The 16289-nt window shown below is 51.2% G+C and overlaps 2 long non-coding RNA genes across 2 annotated transcripts in view; both read left to right on the forward strand.

The window, feature by feature from the left end:
- The first annotated feature begins 982 nt into the window (after positions 1–982).
- Positions 983–16289, forward strand: part of LOC116653919 — a 28619-nt gene continuing 13312 nt past the window's right edge. Inside the window, exon 1 of the long non-coding RNA XR_004308554.1 lies at positions 983–4379. This is a non-coding gene — a long non-coding RNA (uncharacterized LOC116653919). The remainder of the gene's footprint in view (positions 4380–16289) is intronic.
- LOC116653920 lies at positions 7167–7914 on the forward strand. The gene is made up of 2 exons (XR_004308555.1): positions 7167–7329; positions 7586–7914. It is a non-coding gene; the product is annotated as an uncharacterized LOC116653920 (long non-coding RNA).

A 16289-nucleotide genomic window follows, 5' to 3' on the forward strand; every position in this document is an offset into this window, starting at 1 on the left:
CCCAACCTAACAACCCCCACCCACCCCCCCCTCCGATCTTGACCACATCTTTCTGCGATTCGTCTTGGGAAAAAAAAAAGCATGTGTTGATGTGATGGAGTCCTTTAAACAACGGGGATGCGAGAGCGGTGTTCGTGCTGAAACGTTAACCCTGGTTCTGAATTTCCTTCCTTTCCAATAGCTGCTTCTATTTTACCCTTCCCGGATCTCCGATTTAAGCATCCAGGAGCAATATTGGCTTCTTAGAGTCGTATACATTTGAATTTCCTTTAATTTAATTTCGGTGTTGTACTTAAAATGACAATAAATAAAGCCGAGAACTTGTATTTTTTTCTCTCTTTTTTTCTTTTTTCTTTCTTTTTTTTTTTTTTTTTTTTGGTGAGTTTTTTATTCTCCCCTAGAAATTTCATTGAGATGTCTCTGTACTTTGTTTGTCAGTTATCTTTGTTCCTTTTAAATAAAGGGCTTTTAAATGGACTTATTGCTCCCAGCGTGGGTTCTTCTCTCTAAATGTTAGAAAATTGTGCCATCTACCCGCTATTCTAAGTACTGTCACACTCGGAGACCTCCAAGGACCTTCCAGCCCCGACTTCAATACAGCCGTGTCAAAGGGTGCCTAGTAGCGAAAGGAGAAAGGTTGGCGTGGGTTTTACAGATTTCCAGCCTGAATCGCTCTGTGAAGCGCCGAAATGATCTGCAGAGATGCAGTTGGGCTCCTTTGATTGCTGCGTCCCCGGCCCGGGGACTAATGAAGCCTCTCTGCCTCTGCCCCATCGCACTTTCTCTGCGGTGCGGAGTTTCCGTGCTCATTTCAGCCCTGAGAAGTGGGGGTGTGCCGGGGGGGTGGAGGGATGGGGGGGTGGAAAGGCAGCCATTCTTCTGTCTTGGCTTGCTTTTTTTTTCCCCCTTTGAAATAGACAGATATTTATAGCCGTGGCCTCTAATGATGAAAATATATTGCTGTTAATTGGGGGGTGGGGGGGATAAAAAAGGGAGTTCTGTGAGGTTGGTTGTGACGGATCGGCTCAGGGTGCTGCTGGGTGAGAGCTTCCGAGGGGGAATGAAAGAAATAGAGATGTACATCAACTTTGGAGGCCCTTCCACCTCCATCCAAAGGCTGTGCCCAGCCACCCTGCCCTGCCCTTACCCGGACAGGATAATTAAAAAGCAGATATCGAAACCTTTCTTGCTTGTGGGCTCACGGAAGAAGTTGGGCAGTTCTTTGGTTCTTCTTCCTTTTTTCCCCACACCGTCCCACCCCACCCCATCAGAAGTTCTCCCAAATCAGTTCTAACGGATTCTCAGCGTTCAGGTTGACGGTGCGGCTGCACATCCTCGAACTGATCGGGATGTGCGGAGGGGATCTGAGTGTCACAGAGCATTTTTGGGCGGCGGGAAAAGCCCCGGGACGCTGCGAAACTTTGACGATTTGTTTCACATCTTTGGAGAAACGGTGCTTTAAGCAACGTACAATTAAAACTATGTCGCTCTTGGGATAAATCCGAGAATCTCCAATAGGAATCGGTTTCGATCCTGGGATACTTGTTGCTAAAGCTGATCTATATCACAAAACCGGAGAGGAGAAGCAGGCAGCCAGGGGCAGCTCTGCTCCAGCTGTAATTTTTCAGCCCCGCTCCCCTGACCAGACAGGCTGTGCAGTCTCTTCTCCGATTTCCCAGTTGGCATTTATTCTCGTCGGAACATCCCAGCCCCTCAGAATCCCTTTCTCTCCCTTTTTTTTTTGTGCCTTCCCCGTTTGTTCCTTTTCGGGCTATAGGGGCCGTTTCGCGGTTTGATTCCCCCCCCCACACACACACCCCACACTTCCCCGTTTGATTCTTCCCGAAGTCGTTTTCTCTATAACGGTGAATATTTCTGCTGGTCAGATATTGGAGTTCAAACTTTACCCCACAACCTGCAGGCGACCCTGCCCTCCTCCCGTCCTCCTGTCAGGAGAGTCCAAATTGTGACAGCGGCTTCTCCAGCCGCTCCCTAACCTTCATCACGGACTGTTCGCTCACGTTAAGTCCCATCTCCCCACACTCTATTACGCTTTTCTGAGCCCCTGCCACACCGCGGGGTCGGCCGCCGCTCACGTACGAGGGCTCAGGGATCGCTGCTGTGCGTGACAGCTTTATTTTTCGGGATGAGAAAACTCGTCCCTTGTTGTGGATGCAACGGAACCCACCGGCAGCTTTTCCTGCCTCCATAATCTAATCTCAGCCAACAAGTTTCTGCCTTTACTCCTGCAACATTACTAATTAACGACCCTTGGGAATTAAGCGCACAGTGACCTAAAATTTCCTGCTCTCGCTGATAGTTGCGCTTTGCCTAAAAACAAACAAAAAAACCCCAAAAAACAAAAACAAACAAACAAAAAAAAAACCCGGAAAATAATAATAATAAAAAATAACGGTGATAATGAAACCTCCGGGAGAAGCACAGATGAGCTGACTTAAAGGAAAAACTTTAAAAGCATTAAAAGGGGCATCGGACATCCTAGCGGGTTTTACACCAACTCTGAATTGAGCTTAAAGGAGCGAATGGAAGGGCTGCACCCAGTAAACTTCGCTGGACGTTGCTCAGCTCCGACTCCATCTCTCCCTCCCTGCAGCCAGCGGCAGCTCGGACAATAGGAGGAGGTCAGAGCCCGTCCCTCTGCCTGTGTTGTCTGCAGGAACTCGGGCAGAGCGCTGCTACCTTCCTCGGCTGCCTAACAGCGATTCGTTTTGTGATGCTCCACGCCTGATAGCCACCCCCTCCCCGCTCGGATTTTGTGTTTCCTATTCTCTTTATGGGCGGCCGATTCATTTTGCACTGTCACTATTTCCAGTATTGTGGGTTTACTGATGTCTTAGTTTAAGAAAAAAAAAAAAGGACCCTATTCCTACCCAAAGATTTCATTAGCTCCGCTGGCTGCTTTTAAAGACAGCAGCTCTCTCTCTCTCTCTCTCCTCTGGATGAATTTATCCAATCCCTTCATCTTCTCACGCTTTATTTCGAGGTTTTGCTGCAAATCTGACATCCCGGCCGGGTCGGCTGTTCTCAGCCCTCCAGCCTCCATCTCTGCCCCAGTACCCAACTCCCAGCCCTACCAACAGCCCCGACTCGCCCTCCCAGAGCCGGGGGATGGGTGATCGCGGCCGTCTGTGCCCTCCCGGCCCCCCGCAGCCCGCAGGCTCCTGCTTGAGGATTATTCTGATTCTTTTTCTTATTGTTGTTATTAGGATGAAACGCGAGATTCAAATTGCTCCCTGTTTGTCTTCGCCACCAGCGTGTTTCAGAGCGATTATCTCATATCTTTCCCCCAGAAGTAAGCTATCCCTCAGCCCTGGGTCAGGCATTGATCTCCCTGCAATGTAACAAACGGCCGGGTTAATTTTCCCTCATTACCATCTCCATAGCTCAGCCTGCACACCCAGGACGGAGCCCTCCGCTCCGTGTGCGGCTCCGGGCGGCCCCGCACGGCCCCACGGCCAACCCCACGCACAGCCCCGGCTCCGGGACATCCCCGCTCGATGCAGCACTGCAGCTTCGCTGCCTTTCTGCTCGTCCCTCACCTCGCCTGACCTCCCCATTTCTTTGTCCCATTTGGGGCTTTTCTATGGGGTTTGCTCGATGATTCTTAGTTTTTTAAACGTTGCTCCGTTCACTATAAATTACAAGGATTTTTTTTTTTTTTTTCACCTCACCCCGTTTTACTTCTTAATCTTTCTCTCTCTCTCTCTCTCTCTTTTTTTTTCCTGGAGCCTTTTCATTCAGTGGCGGCCAAAGAAAAAGGGGGTTGGTCAACACCAAAATGGCAAAGTTCAGCTCGGGGAAAAAGAAAAAAAAAAGAAAAAGAAAAAGAGAAAAAAAAAGAGAGAGAGAGAAAAAAAAGAGAAAGAAAAAGAACCCTCCAGCTACCTACAAAGGGGCTCAAGGCTTTGTAATGGCAGAAAGAAACAAAAATGAAAAGAAAATTGCAGTTGAGGCTAAAGTGTGAGAGTGTGTTTGTGTGTATGTATATCTGTGTGTATTTTTAAAGGTTTCTTTGAACTGCCTTTGTGCTGAGTAGGCAGAGCTCCTTGCCAATGCTAGTCACGGTTTAAGGAACTTTGAGTTAACCTCTTATATCGAATGAATCTTTTCATTTGGAAACCAATAAATCTCAATCTCTAGCCACCTTTTGTAGAGCAGGCTGGGGCTTACCAAGGCGAGGCTGAAGCTTATAATAAAGAAGAGATAAAGTTTGCCAAAGTTTTTTTTTGTTTTGTTTTTTGTTTTTTGTTTTTTTTTCCCTTTTTCTCCCTTCTACTTCTCTTGTAAATAAAAGTTTTGGAGATGGCAGCAGTTGGAAGCAATCCGGAGAAGGACTCGGATCTGTGCATTGTTTCACAGTAAGCCTATTTACTTACATAGAGTCTTCAGGGACTCGAACACGAAAATGATTTATAGTTTTCCAACAAGTCATTATTTTGGTCAGTTGTGGAGGGTGGGGTCGTGAAAGAGGGGCGGGTGGGGAGGGGGGGGGGGGGACAGGGGGGGTGGGGGGGTGAAGGGGGGGGGGGGGGGGGGGGGGTCCATACAGTCTAATAATCAATGTGCGGCTATGGAGGGATGGGGAGGGAGGGGAGCGTTCCGCAGATAAGTAGGGTTAACACAATAAACATTACAGACAATTGAGTTTTCCCATCTGAGCGGGTGTTTGGGGTCTTCACATTTATCAGCCATTGCTGAGGAAGAGCGAGGGTGAACGAGAGGGGGAAAACCCATCTCTGGGAGCAGCTCGGAGCCCCTCCTCTGCTTTCCAGTTCGCACTTTTGCATATTGGGTATAATTTCTTTGAAGTACTTTGAAATCCAGCTCCGCGTCTCATCTCTGGATGGGAGATGAGACCGCAAGAATCGATGTTTTGATTTATTTTTCAGTACTTATTTCCCGTCTGCTCTCTCTCTCTCTCTCGCCCTCCCTCTGAATATGCCATGTTTACAGGGGTGTATACATTACATCCATATTATATGTATAATGCCCCCGCAGACGTCTTTTAAAAAATCATTTGCAATTTCTCTTTCGCGGCGGCGCAGTTCACTTCCCAGCCCCTCTCCTCTCTCCTGCTTCATCTCAAGGCGCTGTCGCCTTCCCTTCTCCAAATCGTTCCCATCCAGGAGTTATTAATTACTCTTACAAGGCGGGAGATTCTTAACTAATAACAAAGTTGTAAATTACCACCTTCCCTCCAATATTTCTCATTTGTCAACCCTGATTGATTTGATTAATATTCCTCCGGCTCAGATCGTTCCGAGTCGCTCCGACGCGACCATCGGCGCAGCGTTACGCGCGGGGCCGCCCGGCATAGAGCAGTGCTGGGAGGGCTCTCTCCGGCCCTGTGCCGCTGTGGGTTCTGTTTGTGCCCGGGTGGGGGGTCAACAGCGTCGAGTGGGAATAAAGGGTGTCGGAAAATAAACGGAACAAAGCACGGCTGCTAAAAAATAAAATAAAATAATCATTTTTTAAAAAGAAGAGAAATTAAAAGAAAAAAGAAACCATGAATGGTCACCCCCATAATGAACGTGATGCTGGAGGAGACCCCCCGTGCGCTGCTGCTTCCAGCCCTAGCCGTGCACCCTGCCTGTCACACTGCCCGGAACGGAACCCAGGCACCTCGATTTATGCTTCGTTTGTGGCCTCAGCCGCACAGAAACGATAATAGCGCGTAAATTAACCCCTTGAAATGATAGACAATAAACTTGGCTTCAGTCCCCCTTCTCCGCACAGCGAGTGGGGCTGGATTTCTGGTTCAAACCCGTCATATTGGCTTAATTATGAGACTGTAAATAACGGCTCTTAAGGAGAAGGAAAAAAAAGAGGGGGAAAATAGAGCCCTGGGGGCGATGTTCCGCTCAGGGTCAGAGCCGCACATCCGCACCCGCGCAGCCCGCACCTATGAGCGCTCTATATGGGACAGAGGGGGACGTCTTGGCACTAAAGGTGACCCCAGCCCGAATGGCGGCTGCTGTCCTTGCGAAGCCAACGATGGGCGCTCCCTCCTCCACCACTTCAGTTTTAATCTTAATTATATTAAGTGGAGTGCCGGGCTGCCGTGGAATTGAACGTGATGCATGACGGCCGCCTGTTAAGCGATCGATTGCGACTATTGCCTCTTTCCTCCCTATCGATATTCACAATCCGCCTTATCTGCGGCCGAGGGGGGTTAAGGGCGGAGAGGGGGGGTGGGGGGGCAGGTTGTCTTTTATTTTCTTTTCTCTTTTTTTTTGGTGGAAATGTAAAAACGAGCGACTCGAGTGAAATAACATTCCGTCCGGTCACCTGCAATTCAATATGCGCACGAGAGACGCCGATGTATATGAGACGATTTTAATTATGATTAGAAGACACACTCGGAACGAGAGAATAGATTCGGAGGGAGGGGAAGGGGGAAGGGCGGCCAGAGGAGCATTAATGAAATCTTTCCCCGCGATACCAAAAGAAACAAGTGGTTGGTACAACGGAGGTGATTTGTCACCGAACTCCAAAAGGGGGGGGGGTGGGCGATGGGAGCTGAGCAGCGGTGCTTCCCCCGCTTTGAAGCGGCGCTGACGGGCAGCGCCAGACCACGCCTCGGCGGCCGCTCCCCCCCCGCCCCCCTTCTTTCCCCCGGGCCGTCCCTTCCCCGGCGGAGGGAGCGGAGCGGCCACGGCCATACGGCACCGGAGCGCTGCTTAGGCCCCGAGGAGATTGTATTTGTGCACACGAAACCTTTTGTTTCGGCCCGCGGATCGCCTGCCTTTTCAAACGCAGCCGAGAAACAGTTCAGGGTCACTGACAATTTCCAGCCCCGGTGGATGGAGCGGGAGGGTGGGGGGAGGTGACCCCGACCAGCCGCCTCCCGGACAGTTGTCGCCTCCGGTCGCCTTTGGAACCGAGACGGTGGGACGGGGCGGGACCCCTCTCGGCTCTCGGTCTGTCCCCCCGGCCCCGCTGCCCCGGCCGGAGCCGCCCGCAGCCCCCCCCTCCCGCTCCGCCATAGCCGGCTATTTTTCTCAGGCTGTGACTTCCTAGTGGCAGAATCTGTAGGAGTGTGAATCTGTTCTCGTTATGTTTGTCCCTTTCGGTATTTCTACAGGCTTTTTTTTTCCCCCCCTTTTCTTTCTTTTCTTTTTATTTTTTTCCCTCTCTCGTTTTTTTTTTTTTTTTCCCCTCCAGTATAAATTAACTCCGACTGCAACCACCAGATTGTTCCGAGGAGACTACCTCCCTAATGACTTCATCTCCAAAAGTTGACTGACACTCTAGCGAACTGCCAACACCTGTTTCCCAGCACCCAGACTCCAGAACCCACCAGACCTCGTAAATTTAGCTTCTCCCTCCTCCCCCCTCCCCCCCACTTAATAGATGACGTGAATATCTAAAGGGAAGGGGGAAGGGAGGGGGAGATGGAACTAGGTCACATTTGAAACTTTTTATTTTTCATCTCCTCTGAGCGAGATCTGGAGATAAAAGAAAAAAGCCGGAGGGGGAGGGAGGAGAGCAGGGCTGGGGGCTGCCCGCACAGGAGGAATTTGGGTGCAAAGCTCAGCCCTGGATCCAGCTTTTTTCTCCCAAGGGATGCTCCAGGCCCTTTGGTCCCACCTGACCGTGATGCTTCCCAGTGTCTTTACCCATACAAAGCTTCTTCTGTCCTCTTCGGGCCGGGACAAGGGGACAGGGATTGGGGAAAACAGTGAGGAGCCAGAGGGAACTGCCCCGTGATGGGAAAAGGATGGCGACGGCTGGGAGCACAGCAGCGTGGCAGGGCTGTACCCGGCCCAGCAGAGTATGGGGTCAGGGAGGTGGCAATGGCCCGACCCTCTGCTCTGATACCGGCGGCTGTGGGGCCGGGGTACTGCGGCTCCCCGCACGGGTTTCGAAAGAAAACAATGATAATAATATTGATCTTGTTGTTGTTGTTCCTGTTGTTATAGACTGGTGGGGGAGGGGGGGAAGGATTTTTCCCAGCTGCATTTTAGCCGAATAGAACGGGATGGGCCGGGAGACCCTAAACTCTCCAGCAGCCTCCATCCCTCCCTGCTCTGTGCAGGTGCCCCTTAGGTGATAACCCTCCTCTCAAACCTTCCCATCACCTCACCCTGCCCGGGTCAGAGTGGGCCCAGAGTCTAGCGCAGGAGAAGGGTGAGGAAAACCCCGGGGCACCTCTGCAATGTGCTCCTCTGCATCCCAGAAACATCCAGCCCCAACCCTTCCATCGCCCCGCTCTCAGCCCGGAGTAGCTGCCTGCACTGGGACAGGGGGAAGCATTTTATTCTGGTGACAGTATGGCAGCTTCGCTTCGGTCTCCATCCCGAAGGGGAAAGCTCTGCTTCCCACGGGATCCCACACCCAAAGTTTGGCGTTCTCTAAGAAAGATCCTCCTGAAATGAATAGGCTCTGAACATAATTAATAGGTGGAATATGCAAAACGTTCGCGGTGTTTAAAAGGCTCGTGGCAGAGCCGCGTGTCTGTGCGAGGTGCTGAGATGTTGCGAGTGCCGGATATTCACGGGAACGGCTCACGGAGCTTTAAAAATAAGACAGAAAGAAAGAAAGAAAAGAAAGCAGGTTTTCTTTTTCTCACTTCTCGCTCTCCTTCTCTCTAATCCAGGAATCATTAGCAACCCCCTCTGGCTACATGTTTTGCATCAGTGAAACATTATGACATAGTTGTAATACAAACTCCGCTGACTTGCTCTGCATCTTGCGGTAGGAAGTGCAATAGCAATAAAAGCAGTTTAAAAGAAAAGGACTCCGGGCATTAAGTTGTCTCCGAGAAACGCCCTTTTCTAAACCTCAAAGCGAAGGGGCAGACGGACGAAGAGGCAACTTTGCGTCTCTCGGGACCCTCTGCCCGCAGCGGGCAATGGGGATCTCCTCGAGGTTGTTCCCCTCCGCCTTTTCCCTCTGTCTATAATTCTGATCGAGGTATTGCTGTTTCCCCCCGTCGCCCCACAGTACGCCCGGCACCGGGCTGGTATTTCCCCGTAATGCGAATTGGCCGAAGCAGCCTTTGCCCAATTATCTCCCTTCCACCTGTCGCAGCTGTTGGCTTAGATTGTTCTCGGTAGAAATTCTCGCTGGAATTAAAAAAAAAAAAAGAAATATTTTCCCCCTTTTCTCTTCTGCTTCCTTTGAAAGAATCCAATCTCGCTCACCCCGGGCGGGGGCCCGGTCGCTGCACTCGTTTGTACTTTCCCCGTTACTCATTAACTAATATTCGCTACTTTCTGGTAAAGTCAAATGGCTCTTAATAGCTCTTTATATTCTCGGAATAACATGAGGATGCTCTTAATCAATACTTAATAGCACTCCCCATGCTAAACAACTGCCGTGTGCTCTGCTGGGCAGGAGTGCTCTGTAAACGGGAGGGAGAAGCCGCTCCATGGCAGCCCCCGACCCCGCATCCCCGGCCCCGAGCGCAGCAGGACGCGGCCCAGCCCCGCGCTCAACCCCGCAGCGTGCGATCCTCGCTATTGTCAGCTCGGGGGGATCCTCTGTTTTATTTTTCCTCCTATATATATATTTTTTTTCCTTTTATTTCTTTTTTAATAATAATTTCCCAGAGGCTCTTCATAGAACTGAAAGTATTCTGAGATATATATATATATTAATTTATTTCTTTACTCATTCTCTCTTTTTATCCCCCCGAGCGATGCGGGAATTTCGAAGTGCCTCAGCTCAGGCTGATAGAAGCACATATATATTTATTCAGCATTTACTTTTGTTTTGCTGCGGAATACGAAGGGTTTAATGACACGAAGGGCTTAATGACACGAAGGGATTCAGGCTAATGTCACAGTTACACGATTTCCATGTGGCTGCAGGAGCGGCTCTGCCCTCTCAGTGCCATTTGAGCAAACAAACCGAAGTGGTTCAACGCTGTTTTATTTTGCAGTGCAGAAATGACGGCGGGCGCTGCCTGTGCGCCTCTGTCATAACGGTGGAAATGGATCCTTCGTTGTTTTGTTGTTTTTTTTTTCCCCCCTCATTTGAACGGAACACCCAAGGCAGTTGTAGCTGTTTGTGTTACGGGACACTTTGGAGTTCAATCTCCCTGAAAGGGCAAAGAAAAAAAAAAAAAAAAAGAAAAGATTAAGAAATGAAAAAAAAAAAAGAAAAGGAGGTGGAGAGGAAAAGGGGGGGGGAGGGAGAAAGAAAAAAGGTCTTACGGGGAGGGCGAGAAAAACTATCTGTTATTTTTTACAGCTTCCGCAAAACACGGAGCTTGTGTTACCCCGCGGGCCGTGAAACCGTACCCGAGGTTTTGCCTTTCTCGCAGGTGCGCGCCGGGCGCTGCGCGGCCCCGTAGCCGCTCCCCGAAGCCGCGGAGCTGCAGTGACGCGGAGCGCAGCGAGGTGGCGCCCGGGGGCGGACGCTGCGGGCGGAGCGGGGCGGACAACGCGGGGCTGCGCGGGCGCGGAGCGGCTCCCACCTCCCGGTCACTCTCATCATAACCATAGTTCACACCTCTGGTTTATTTATTATTATTATTATTATTATTATTATTATTATTATTTATTATTTACTTCGACGCCTAGCCAAAATGTGTCACTAATTTTCCGCACCCGCGGATTTTCCGCCGTTCTAGCTCTAGGATCCTCCTTTTATTTTAGCCCGTGCCCTTTTTCTCAGCCGAGCTGCTCATCCCGGGCCAAGCAGAGCGGAGCTCGGCTCCCTCCCGGGGCGCTTCGGGCACGTCTACTCCGTTCTTATCGGGGCCACCATTATTCCAGCGATCACGCCCACGGCATTAAGGGAAAGCAAAAGCAGAGGAACAACCTGTGTCGTTTGTTTTAAATAATTCCTCCTCTCCCACCGCTTTGCCCCCTGAAAGCGCACAGTTGCCGCTTCACTCCGGCTGTGGGTTTATTAATAACCGCGCGGTGTTGGAGGTACTTTGGATCTAAAAACACCACGAAACCCTGAACTCATCCTCAGAACTCCTCCAAAGGTGCGTTCCCAGCACCTCATCAAACCCGAACAGCGGGTCGGTGCTCGGTCAGAGGAGTCTCAGAGCGCTGCGAGTCCTCTCCTTTCGCATTGCGTTACTGGGATTGAGATTTTCACTGTCTCAGAGTCCCTATAATAGAAAAAAAATGTATACATATATTCCAGTATTTCCTGGGTCTGTTCTTTCCCTGCAATACCTGCACGATTTCCCTCCCTGCTCCCAAGCGATCTCCCGACTTGAAAAAGAAATAATGCCTTCACAGGACAGGGCAAAAGTGCTCAGCGAACTGAAGGGACCCGGGGCATCTTTTCCTATTTTGCTCTGTTTTTCACGTTTCGAACAGCCGCGATCGGGGAAGGTGTGGAGAGCGATGAGACACGGAGTGCTATCCGTGCACGGACACACGCAGTGCCTTCACCCTCCTCTCCCTCCGTACCGTGACTCTTTATCACCTTTTCTGCAACTTTTGGAGCCCCGCGGGTTGATTTGCTTTTTCTGATTATTTTTAATGCTGGCGTTGGACGCACGGGCTCCCAACGCAGGTCGGGTCATTAGGAACGGTAACGCGGAGACAAAGAATTACAAACGCGATCTCCGAGTCTCTCTCAATTCATTTCTCCCACCGTTTTATTCGGTTTAAGTGATGAAAAGTGACAGTTCTGAAATAGACAGCTTTTAAAAGTAATGAAGTCAGATGACGCTTTAACCTGTCGATTGCTATAAATCAGCTTTGGAAAAAGATGAATGAACGTTATCATTTGCCTCCTCCGCACCGATTCCGTTCGGTGCCGCGTTCGGTGGGCGCCGTCCCCACCCCGACCCCACCGCTTCTCCCCCCTAAAACCTCCCGGTGTCATTGGCACCGCTTTGATCGTGGACCCTCGAAGGGAAAAATGGATATTTAAACGATCCCAAACATCCAGCTGGGACAGGGGGACATCTCCTTTTATTTACTTGGTTTTTTTTTTCCTCCGCTTTTCCATTTCTAGAGGCCTTTAGAGCGCAGCTCTCGCCCTTGCACTGCTTTTTAAGGCCGAAGTGATCGCAGTGCGGCACTCAGCTCTGCCGGCGTGGCACAGAACCACTGCCAAAATAAACGTGGGCCATTTCCTCTCGTCCACCTTATTCATTTATTACCTGCGGGCTAATAGCCATTAAACTGGGGAGGGGGAAGGGGGAGAAAAAGAAGGAAGTAGGAAATAAAACAAGAGAGGAAAAGGTTGGTTATTTTCGTGGGATCAAAGCCACTTCGTTGGCGAACCCGTCCCCATCAGCGCCCGGGGCGAGTGGGACATCGTTTCTTCCCCCCGTCCCTCCCCGGGTTCACCCGTAACTCGAAAAAAATCGCAAAGGCAGTAATTAATGCTCCTCTCTAATGAATTATTATGAAAGAATTAATGACAGTGATTACATGTGAGGAGGGTTCGCTCCCGCAGCTTTCCCTGTGCCCCCAAATCCCGCTCCGTAGAACGGGACGGGGCCGCCTGAGGCTGCGGGTTGCGATAGCCGTCCTCAGCCGACGGGAAACAGGCACCGCCTGCGGTGTTCTTATCTACTGGGATGCTACGATGGTTTGAAAACGGGTTGGAATTAAAAAGAAAAAAAAAAAAAAAGAAAAAAAATAGGAAAGAAAAAAAAAATAGGAAAGAAACGACGGAACCTCCGTCAGCAAAATAGGGTCGGAACTGATTTCTTTTCTCTTTATGTAATATATATATATATTTATCGTCTCCCAGAGCTATTCGCTTTTCCTCCCTTTTCCCACTCCTCGTATCTTCCCTCCAGGAGTGGGGAGGTGGCAGCGGGGCGGCGGGGCGCCTACGGGCCGGGCACGATCACCCCGGGCTCCTTCTATATCAGTCTGCTCCTACCGAGTGCAGAGCTCGGAGCTCTCACCCCGCATAAATGTGCACTCGGGAGAGAAGTTTCCCCGCTGCTCCAAAAGTGACCTTTGGGGAAGTTTCCGCACTTCCACTCCGAGCCGCTCAAGGACTCCATTTGAAGCTCCTTGGCTGCCAGCGCTCTCCAAAGCTCAACCTGTGTCTTCTCAAGTCCCTTTATCCTTGAAATATTGAGACGCAAATACATTTTCTCCCCCTTTTTATTTTGATGAAACAATCGATCCCTCTGCGTGACGCTTCTTTGGAAAACAACCACTTCTCTTTAGAGAAGAGAAAGGCAGAAAACTCGAATACCTGTTGCAAGGCTGAAAGCGCTCTTTCCCCCTTTATTAACCCACCTCCCCCCGGTTCTAAAACCTCCGCTCGGGGATGTGGCTCCGAGGGAACCCCGCTCTGCGCGGACTTTCCGTGCTTTATTCGCACGGAGGATGGGGAGGCAGAGCGGATGTATTTTTACGGTACAAAAGTACAGTGGGACCTCGGTCCTTGTATCCCCCCCCCACCCCCCTCCCCGGTTACCATCCCCTCTCCTCGGTAGCCCCCCTGCCTCAGCCAACCTCAAGGAAAGGCCACGGAAGGAAACTTTCCCCTCTATGATTGTGTTACCTTTGCCTGACCGTGTAATGAAAATCCTCGGAAAATGTTACACAACACGAGGATACTCTTTGGGACCAAAGTTTCCAGAAAAGCCTGCCCGCTTCCCTGGGGGTGATGCTGGGGGCCGCTTAACCTCTTTGAAAATCGCATCCTCCGCGGTTTCCCCCTTCCCCGCCCGAAACGTGAGCCCCAAAATAATATAACCCGTCTACTGCCGCAGACATCTCCATCGCCATCACAGTGTCACCAAAAGCATTTAAATGAAGCGGCGCGCTCCCGGCGGCCGCTAATTAGGTGGGGAGGGTAGGGAGGGCTGCGCGGGGCCGCGGGATCTGCTCACCGGGAGGGGTCCACGGGCTTTATCCCCCCCCCAGCAGCCAGGATCAGGGCTGAGGGCGTGGGGGGGGGGGGGGGGGGGGGAATCGTGGTTGAGTTTCATCCCCCCACCCTCCGGGGGGCGGCTTCTTGTATTGCCGGTGCACGGGGATGCGGGAGGGCTGCCGGGGGTCCTGGGGTGAGGGCGGGGGGCTGGTGTCACAGCTCCCACCGAGCTGTCCCGGGGGGTCGTACAGATAACGGGGGCACTGCAGCCTCGGAGGGGATGGGGGGGTGGAGGGTCGTGTACCCCTCAAATCCAAGCCCACCAGGAGCTGAAGCGTGGGTGGATTTCATTGCATATTATTTTTATTTTAATTGCCCAGATCTCGCGATAAGGGAAACCTGGCGAGAGCTGCCTTCCTCCCCTCCCCTCCCCTCCCTCCCCCCCTCGAGGTTGGTTGGGATGAGTAGGCAGAACTCGCCTCGTAGATTACTGCCGTCCCGTGGCCCGGCACCGCACCGGGTCTGGGGGCACCCCAGGTGGGGGCTCATCCCTAAAGTTACAGCTAAAATCTCGTGGCACCTCCTGGAGGGGAAAATGACCGAGTAGTCCCTGGGAGATCGCATCTCCTCAAGTCAGAAGCTGGTGCTGCGGTGTTCCAAGTCCCCCCTTCCCCACTCCTCCCAGGATCCGGCTCTCCCATTCCCAGCCGGGCACCACGCCCCTCTCCTGGACTGTGCGGGGGAGCACTTACTCTATTATTATTATTATTATTATTATTATTATTATTATTATTATTATTATTATTATTATTATTATTACTACTACTACTACTATGACACCGGCTCTGCCAAGCGGCACACACGACGAAAGGCTATGGGTGTTATTGTTATTCTTGTTAATTTCTTTTGGTTGGGGCCCAAAGGAGGGGCTCCGAGAAGGGATCAGGTGAGGCCGGGCCCGGCCCGCCGCCCCGCTCCGCCCGCAGCCGCCGCCGCTCCCCCGCTCCGCAGTGCCGGTGGCTCCGGGCTGAGCCGGGTGGGTGGGAGCGGTGCGGGGGGGAGGGCACGAAGAGGCGTCCAATTTTCCCGTGAAAGAAAAGAAAATAACCGGGGAGGGGGGGGGGGGGGGGGGAGGGAGGAGGGGGGGGGGGCAGTGAGAGGGACTGTGGTGAATTGGTGTGAAGGAAGTGGGATTATTGCCTTAATTTCGGACAATGATAACCGAATGAGGTAAAAACAAAACTCTCTTCATTATATACAACAAAATGTAATTTATACCCAGGGATGCCTGTCCACTGAGATTTACATCATTTGCTGATAGCGATCACACTTATTACTTTTCTTCAAAGACTTTTTTTCCCCTTAAAAAAAAGAGAGAGAGAGAGAGAGAGAGGGCATTTGTGCTAAATTGCCCAATGCTAGTGTGATAACTGTCAAAAGTTTGACATCAAAGGGAACTAATATTATTCAGTTACCAGAGGAGCTGTCTGTCCAAATAAGAATATCTTAATTACTGAATCACAACGGTAGAAAAGGGAACAGATCTGAAAAGGAGAGGGGCTGTGGAGGGGTGGGGGGGAGGTGGGGGGGAGAAGCTTTCAGTCTGTTCCTTTTTGATGAACCATCTATATTAGGCCACTGTGAGATTCTTAATCATGTTTAGTGGTTTATACCCTTTCTCTCTCCCCACCGGTCCTCTGAACTTTATAACTATATGTAAACACGTTGTCAGTTTGAAAATAATCTTCTCTGGGTTCTTGTTAGAAGAAATTTCAATCTTCTTCAGTTCTAGATTAGGCAGTCTAGTTTTCTCTATCGGTGAATGGACTGGGGTTTCTTGGACAATAATGTGCCAATTGTTGATGGTTTGTGACCCATAAAATGTGAGGGTGACTATTCTGGCTTTGGTATGTAATTATGCAAAACACTTTCTATAAAGGCTTGCCATCTGATCTAATGACAGTCCCTGCGGTCTATTTCAAAAAGGGAGGGTCTCTATATACAGTTCCCGAGAGAAAGAAAAGTAACATTTTGTTTTAATACAAGTTTTATGGGAAAAAATGGATAAATACAGAAACAGCCGAACACATACGTGGGCGATTTAGGGGCGATTTAAACTAATGACGCTCCGCTCCCATAACGGCACGGTGCGGCCTCGAGGCTCTGCGCTCTGCCGTGGGGGTGAGGACAAATTGAGCGGAGCCCCTAAGCGAGGAGAGAACCCCTCTGCCGGCACTGAGGGGCGCTCCGTGGGGCTGCGGGACCCTCCAGCCCCCACCTCCCCCCCAGGTCCGCAGGTGCCCCATTCCGCTCCGCTTTGAGGTGCGGGGAGAGCCGGGTGGGCGCACATGGGGGACGGGGGGGTGCGGAGTTCGGGGGGAGGGTGGTGGTGGGCAGCGCCGTGCCGTCAGGCGGAGCTGAGAGGTAACGGCACCGAACTGCAGGGAAACCACCGGGACAGACACTGCGAAGGGCCGGGGCTGCTGTTAGACAGAAGGACCGTACAG

This window comes from Coturnix japonica, chromosome 10, assembly GCF_001577835.2.
Source record: "Coturnix japonica isolate 7356 chromosome 10, Coturnix japonica 2.1, whole genome shotgun sequence".
NCBI classification, from domain to species: domain Eukaryota; kingdom Metazoa; phylum Chordata; class Aves; order Galliformes; family Phasianidae; genus Coturnix; species Coturnix japonica.